We start from the raw sequence: 8,794 nt of genomic DNA on the forward strand, positions 1-8,794 counted from the left end.
AAGCATATAAACAGTCCATTCATTTTCTACCACCTGTCTTTTTAGTGATCACGGGGGATGCTGGATCTTATCCCAACTGCACTCATATGGAAGGCGGGGTACACCCTGGACAAGTCACCACCTCATCGCAGGACCAGCACAGACAGACAGACAGACAACATTCACACTCACATTCTCACAATAGGGCCAATTTAGTGTTGCCAATCAGCCTATCGAACCCGCTTTTCTCCGGCAGCCGGGTCTGCCAGCACCTTAATTGGCAGCGCGCCGAGACACGCCCATGCTTGCGCTGGCCGCATCACGCCCACATGCCGGCAAGGCTGTGGGCGATCAGCAATCAGCACACCTGGGACTGATGAGGGCGAGCTGTATATAGACCAGTGGACCCAAGAATCCTGGCCAGAACTTAATCTTCTGTCGTGTACCGTAAGCCGACTAACCCAGCATAATGCTCTCTCTCTCTCTCTCTCTGCGTTCCCCTCCGTGTTTCATTGTTCTTCCTTGTCGTCCTCCCCAGCAGTCTGCCTTTGTCCCCGCGTCGACGATCTGTGCGTCTCGTCAGTCATAGCTTTCTCTGCTTCCCGGACTGCCTCTTCAATCCTCGACCCCCACTTGGACACGTACCTCCTACGCCTCGCCATTCGCCCTGACCATCTGCCTGACCCCACGGACTGCCTTCATGCCTTGTCCCTCCTCTCGAGTCAACACTATGTAAAACACTCAGGTAATTACCCACACCTAGTCTAACACCACACACTCTTAGATTTTGGTCACACTCCATTCTCTCGCCTAGTTTATATATATTTAGTATTGTATCTTATTATATATATTGTGCATGTATATAATAAAACATAGAGCAACACCACCCCCTTGTGTCTGTGCTGTCAACTCCCTCCTGCTAAACACAACAGTAAGTTCCGGCCAATTTAATTCTAAGGACCTGACAGCACAGTTTTTCCTTAGCCCCACTCCCAGTGTCTTTATCCCGGCCCCCAGTGACTTTTTTGCCACTCAAGATGTATTTTTCTTTTTTTCACTCCACCCGGGAAAATGTTTCTAGTCCTGATCGTCTATGTTTGAGGAGAATGTTTAGCGGTGATATTGGGGAAAAGGGATTCCCCCCTCCCTGGACACCCTCCTCCCACCCTCAGTGACTGTTCCTTATTCAATAGGAAGCGTCTGGCATCCGCTTTCGGAGGGGTGGGGAATTGGACTGGTGGCTGTGCTGATGTGGTAGCCCAGCTGCGTCCAGCCAGGCTATCCCCTGCTAGACCTTCACCACTTGTTCTCCGGCAGGCCAAACCGCGACCACCAGCAAGCCCATTACCACCTATCTTTCGGTTTGCCTGGCCACACCCACCAACCACACAACCAGCACCCGCTCCTAGGCTGGTTCCTACAGCAGCACCCACTCCTAGGCTGGTTCCTACACCATCACCCGCTCCTGGGCTGGTTCCTACACCAGCACCTGCTCTTGGGCTGGTTCCTACACCAGCACCCGCTCCTGGGCTGGTCCCCAGACCAGCACCCGCTCCTGGGCTGGTCCCCAGACCAGCACTTGCTCCCGGGCTGGTTCCTAGACCAGCACCCGCTCCTGGGCTGGTTCCCAGACCAGCACCCGCACCCGGACTGGTTCCCAGACCAGTACCCGCACCCGGACTGGCCTCTGTGTCTACACCAGCACCCAGACTTGCCCCTGTGTCTACACCAGCACCCAGACTACCCCCGTGTCTACACCAGCACCCAGACTTCCCCCGTGTCTATACCAGCACCCAGATTGGCCCCCGCGTCTGCAGCGCATGCGTCTGCACCTTGGCCAGCTCCTCAGCCATCCTCCTCATCGCAGGCTCCGACGACATCGTCCTCCTCGTCTAGCGCTCCGACGACATTGTCCTTCTCGTCTGGCGGACATCTCCACACAGGCCGCACAGGCAGCCATCAGGCGCAGTGCCCTCTGTGGCCAGTGCATGGACGCTTTTTGCGGCAATTGCAGCGACGCCCAGGACATGGGCGTGGTACTCGTGGGCTGCTGTGGTTATTGCGCCACTTGCGTCCGCCTTCCCGACGGCCTAGAAGGTGGCCGTCCGACTCGCCGGCTGCAGCGGTGGTCTACTCGCCGCCGCCACCAGACTCGTCCCCGATGGTTACAGGGAAACTTGGGCCGGCGACCCACCAACAGTTCCCCCCTCCGCCTTCCCTTGTCTCTTGATCTCGTTGTTCTGCCTTCAGTCCTAGGACATCTGGAATCTGTCCATAAGGAGGGGAGTACTGTCACGGCGCGGGCTCAAACCCGTTTTTCTCCGGCAGCTGGGTCTGCCAGCACCTCCGTTGGCAGCGCGCGGCATCACTTGTCGTCCTCCCCAGCAGTCTGCCTTCATCCCTGCGTCGACAAGCTGTGCATCTCGTCAGTCATAGCTTTCTAGTCATAGTCATAGCTTCCTCTTCGATCCTCGACCCCCACTTGGACACGGACTTCCTTTGCCTCGCCATTCGCCCTGACCATCTGCCTGCCCCCACGGACTGCCTTCATGCCTTGTCCCTCCTCTCGAGTCAACACTAGGTAAAACACTCAGGTAATTACCCACACCTAGTCTAACACCACACACTCTTGGATTTTGGTCACACTCTATTCTCTAGCCTAGTTTATTTGTATTTTGTATTGTGTATTATTATATATATTGTGCATATATATAATAAAACATAGAGCAACATTACCCCCTTGTGGAACAGTGCCGTCGCTACTCCCCCTGTATACATAACACAGACATGCGCATCAACTCTAATGTTTTCCTCTGAACAAATGACAGAATTAAAAAATCAAAATTAGGTACTGTGTTTACACTTACCCTGTGTAGACTTTGTCACTGGCACTACAAGTACAGTAAGTCATTTTTTCAATTAAATTTGATTTTTTGTTGTGTCTTCTGACCCGTAAGCATGTAAGCACTTACAGCATGAGGACATTCACATTGTATATTAACAGATAGTAAGCAAAGCATGAAGACCAGGAGTCAACAACCGTTTGGTAAATTGTAACTGAGATGTACTTCATGGGTACTGAGTCATACGAAGGGCTACCAGGTTGATACGCTCTTCTGAAAAAAAACATTTGCTCATTTTGCCTTTAATTATACATTATTAATGATGATTAATGATACTCATCTCTATGAAAACACTGATCACGTTAATGATTTCTCACAATTATCAACAATGACAACAAGGTGTGAAACATATATCAATATTCAGAACGTTATTAATTTCAGTAATTGTTGCATTTTCAGATGATCACATACATCCATATATTTCATAGGAAAAATGTCCCATTTTCACTAGCCACTAAAAAAACCTTTTAACAAACCATTAACTCTGTTGCACCATGTTTCAAAAAGTTATTAATTATGTAATGTTAAAGAAAAATCTACTTACATATTTGAAATAAATCTTGCCACATTTTGAACTAATGACCAAATCAACGGCTGCGCTACGCTAACTGCCGCTGTCCACGAACTCGTCGGACTAAATGCTAAACCACCTGCACCTCTGGTGAGGTGCAGGTGGTTGATCGGCCAAGTTACCAGACATAGCTGACAATAGTCAAGCCGTCAAGAGATTAGATCGGTTCCATATTTCTCGTCTTTAAGTACGGTGTAAGCCCAGATAGCAGGTCATACTGCGCCGGATCCGCTTTCAAATCACAGATCCGTATAGAAGTCATTTGTAGTCCATTTGAGTGGCTGTTGACGTTTTCCTCTATATTTTGGGTCATTAAAAAACACAACAAATATATTAATTGATCATGGTCAAAGTGTAGATGGTATAGAGCAAAGTATAAAATCTACACGGTATATTTATAAATGCTATACAAACATATTTTCACATCCAAAAATTTGCATTTCAACTATCATTGAGCAGTACGTAGTTCACCATGACAAACTGTTTCCAGTTGGATATGTTGGCAGCCTCTCTAAAATGTAGACATGCACATTGTTGTTAAAATGTGTCTTCATTCATTCATCCTCCCCAGATTTTTGCTTTGTCTTCCATTCGGAGACATAACATCAAGCAGATTACCTGGAACATCCTGTCACACATTTTTTGACAATGTGGCCAAGAAATTATCATGAAGAGAGCAAATGGAAAAATGGCCCTCCGACAAATGGAATTGAGAGGAGAACTTGCACGTGAGTACAAAAAATGCCACTAGAAAAAGTTTGATTTGTAGGAAAAAGTTATGTTATTATGGTCGTATATCTCCAAAAAAAGGCTTGGTAAAAATGCCATAGTGTGTAAAATTAAGTGACAGGAATGTTGAGGATGAACACACTCACTGTAATTAAACACAAACATAATGCTGAAATGTTGTAATCATATTTATTACTATACTAACAAGCAGTGACATGCTGTCAGGGAAGGCAAGTGAGGCAGTGCCTCAACTTGCCACCAGGTGGCTTAAGCATGAGATGTTAAAAAATGAAGTAATAAAATAAATAAAGTTGTAATATTTATCTTTTGGTCTATGCTATCTACATGATTTTGGTGTGGTTCCTGTATATTTTGATACTTTTCATGGTCAAAATCGCAGAAATTCCGTGTTTCCTGAACAGGTGGTGCCTCCACAGCTACACACAAAGTGGATTGAGCGTGTGCGTGTGAGGGGGCGTGTGCTTGTTGAAAAGTGCTTGGGAAAAGGCAGGCCATGAGGCAGCAAGTAATTCTGCCTCACAGTAGGGGGCAATATATTGTCAACATGCAGTTCAATGCCTCAGCAGTACTCTGACTCGCCACACTGGGAGAAGTGGGGGCGCTCAAGCTAGCAGACACATGTCTCTCCAGCGGAAGCCAGCCTTTTTTTTGTAAACTGTATTTATAACAAACATGGCATTATTATTAGAGTAAGCCAGCATTTGTGGGTATATTTTTTGTCACATGCAAAAATATTGTTATATTGCTTGGAATGAAATTTAATTAAATGAATGTGTCTGCCAATATGGAGGCTTATATACTGTATCCAAGATTAAATACTTCTCTAAACTGGATTTTTAGACAAAATGAATGCAGGGTTTCCCGCAGCGCTTTGTTGTTAAGGTGGCCACCGCCTAAGCTAAAGTTTTAACAAGCTGCTCCGCTTAGTTCTGCCTCTGCCTCTGTCAGTACGTCTCTGCAGCACCCAGCATTGTCCCACCCACAGAACTATCTGAATGGTTACACGCAGAGCGGTAAGAGCCAATCAGCAGTGTGTATTCAGAACGCATATAACAGCCAATCAGCAGTGCGTATTCAGAGCGCATGTAACAGCCAATCAGCAGTGCGTATTCAGAGCGCATGGAGTCAGTGCTCACGACAGGCAGGCAGAAAGGAGAGACGGTGCGGGTGAGCAGATAGGTGTTTTGCAGGTAAGCATAAGGCTGCGAGCTCTCTCCAAATTATAATAAACACCTCCCAGTCAACTACTAGTAACATCACTATGAGCCCGTTGACGTTCTAGAAACATAAGCGGCAGCTCAGCTCGCTTGCAGTTCTTGAGGTGAAGGTTAATTAGCTTTTAGCGTAACGTTAGCTCACTGTGCGGTGTGTGTGCGTGCGTGCGTGTGCGCCCCACATTAAACGGACAGCAAAGCCCTGTCTGTCTGAGAGAAAGACCAGCATTATTGACCTACAGTTAACAACTAAGTTATTTCACCTTACCTTTTTCTCTGTTGATTGAGCTGTGTAGAAGCAGCAAAAAACGACATTATGTTAAAAAAGAAGAGTTTCCTGAAGCTGTCTCTGATAGTTGATATAATAATGTAACTGTGTCATAAAGCCTACATGAACTCCATGGTGTTCATGGATGAATAGTCTCTCCTATTGCTATTGTACTATTTCTTTCAGCTATAGTTACATTAATCATTAGTAATATAGCAGCCTAGTTTTGAATGGCCGGGTCCCTGCTATCACATGTTGATAAAAATATAACATTTACAGAAAAAAATCAACTACAGGCTTCCCAAATGCTGTAATAAATTAAGCATGAGTTAAACATATGTTAGCATGTGGCCCCATGTTTAACTCTTTTTTTCAAACGCTTATTGCAAACGCTTACTTACAGTAAGTCATTCATTTGACTTATTAAGTCATTATTTTGACTTAGTAAGTCATTATTTTGACTTAGTAAATTAGTAAGAAGTCAAAATATTGATTTACCAAGTCATAATAATGACATACTTAGTATGTCAGGTAACTTGGACTGTTTTGTGTATTATTTTTACTTTCCGGAAAAAATATAGAGATATATATAGTATATCGGCATTCAGCATTTGGAGCGGAAAACACAACCAAACATTGTAGGCTTCCTCACGCGACGAAGCCGGCCTACTTAACCACAGTATGTAGTCTATTGCCCCCCCCCCCCCCCCCCCCATCCAGGCTGTGGTGGCAGCGATGAGATGGAGACGCGATGCTGACAGGCTGAGTTACACTGTTCCTTACACCCAAACACCCCCTCCCTCCCCTGGAGAGACACCACCTTAACTAACACATTTTCTGGGGGAAACACTGGAATGTGATCATACAAAGTACGTTTTAATGGAGGATAGCTATTGCTGCTTCAGATACAAATACAGAAAAGTAAGGTACACTCACAATACTTGATGTATTTTGTTAAAAGCAAATGGGACCAACAAGTATTTAATAACAACTTTATTAAATACTTGTTGGACCCATTTATCATATTCTAATATGATTATAACGTTTTTATGAAAGCGAATTACTCCCTTCTTGTTCTTGTTATTCTAATGTGCAACCTAAATCAACAATGATTAGAGCTGCACATACATAGTTCCGGGTCACCCTTGGGCAAGGTGTAGCACCCGAATGCCCCCCCCCCATCAGGGTTACAATACCCCCCATGAAAGAAACTAAGAGAGGATGCGTTACCCGGCCGGGAGGAAGCCCGGGGTCCTCCTCCGGAGCTAGGCCCGGAGGCAGGGCTTTTCAGCGAGCGGCTGGTGGCCCGGCTAGCCACGGAGCCCGGCCGGGCACAGCCCGAAGAAGATACGTGGACACACCATCCTCTCTGCCACGTGGGCCTCCCAACCGCGGTCGGAACCAGTGGGGTCGGGTGCGCTGCCAAGTGGATGGCAGTGAAAGTGGAGGCTCCAGACGGACCAATTCGGGGCAGCAGAGGCTGACTTTTGGGACGTAGAACGTCTCTACGCTGGTGGGGAAGGAGCCTGAGCTGGTGTGGAAGGTGGAGCGCTAACGGTTGGATCTGGTGGGGCTTACTACGCATAGCAAGGGCTCTGAAACCACACCCCTGGACAAGGAATGGACCTTGTTCACTTCTGGAATTGCTCAGGGTGTGAGGGCCCAGGCGGGTGTGGGGATACTCACGAGTCCCCGGCTGAGTGCCTGTGTGTTGGAGTTCACCCCAGTGGACAAGAGCCTCCCTTCGCCTTAGTGTTGGAGGGGGAAAACTCTGACTGTTGTTTGTGTGTACGCACCAAACAAGAGTTCAGCGTATTCGGCCTTCTTGGATACCTTGTATGGGGTCCTGTATGGGGCATCGGCAGGGGATTCCATAGTCTTGCTGGGGGACTTCAACGCGCACGTGGGCAATGACAGTAATACTTGGACTGGCGTGATTGGGAGGAACGGTCTCCCTGATCTGAACCTGAGTGGTAGATTGTTATTGGACTTCTGTGCTAGTTATGGACTTGCGATAAAAAACGACATGTTCAAGCATAAGGATGCTCATAGGTGTGCCTGGTACCAGAGCACCCTAGGCCAAAGATCAATGATCGATTTTGTAATCGTATCAACTGATCTGAGGCCGTATGTTTTGGACACTAGGGTGAAGAGAGTCAACTGATCACCATCTGGTGGTGAGTTGGGTCAGATGAAGGGGGAAACCTCTGGTCCTACCGGGGTACGTTATCCCAGGGGACTCCGGAGGCAGTTGCAAGGTACCGACAGGCCCGAAGGGCAGCGGCCGTGGCTGTGGACGAGGCTAAGCAGAGGGTGTGGGAGCAGTTCGGGGAATCCATGGAGAAGGACTATCGGGCAGCACCAAAGTGGTTCTGAAAGACCATACGGCACCTCAGGAGGGGGAAGCAGGGAACCATCCAAGCTGTGTACAGCAGGGATGGGACTCTGCTGACTTCAAGTAAGGAAGTCATAGACCGTAGGAAAGAGCACTTTGAGGAACTCCTGAACTCAACTACATCAGACACACCCTCCATGACAGGGGAGCCTGAGAATGGAGTGAAGTCACTGAGGTCGTTAGACAACTCCACAGTGGCAAAGCTCCGGGGGTTGACGAGATCCGTCCAGAAATGCTGAAGGCTCTGGGTGTTGAGGGGCTGTCTTTGTTGATACGCCTTTTCAACATTGCGTGGAAGTATGGGACAGTGCAGAGGGAGTGGCAGACTGGGGTGGTGGTTCCCCTATTCAAAAAGGGGGACCAGAGGGTGTGTGCTAATTAAAGGGGCATCACACTATTCAGCCTCCGTGGGAAAGTTTACACCAAGGTACTGGAAAGGAGGGTCCGGCCGATAGTCGAACCTCAGATTCAAGAGGTACAATGTGGATTCCGTCCTGGTCGTGAAACAACTGACCAGCTCTTTACGCTTGTGGGAATCCTGGAGAAGGCCTGCAAGTATGCCTATCCAGTCTACATGTGCTTTGTGGATTTGAAGAAGGCGTATGACCGGGTCCCCCGGGAGATCTTGTGGGAGGTGCTGAGGGAGTACGGGGTGAGGGGAACCCTGCTGAGGGCCATCCAATCTCTGTACAACCAAAGTTAGAGTTGTGTCCG

Source organism: Entelurus aequoreus, linkage group LG13 (genome assembly GCF_033978785.1).
Source record: "Entelurus aequoreus isolate RoL-2023_Sb linkage group LG13, RoL_Eaeq_v1.1, whole genome shotgun sequence".
NCBI lineage: Eukaryota > Metazoa > Chordata > Actinopteri > Syngnathiformes > Syngnathidae > Entelurus > Entelurus aequoreus.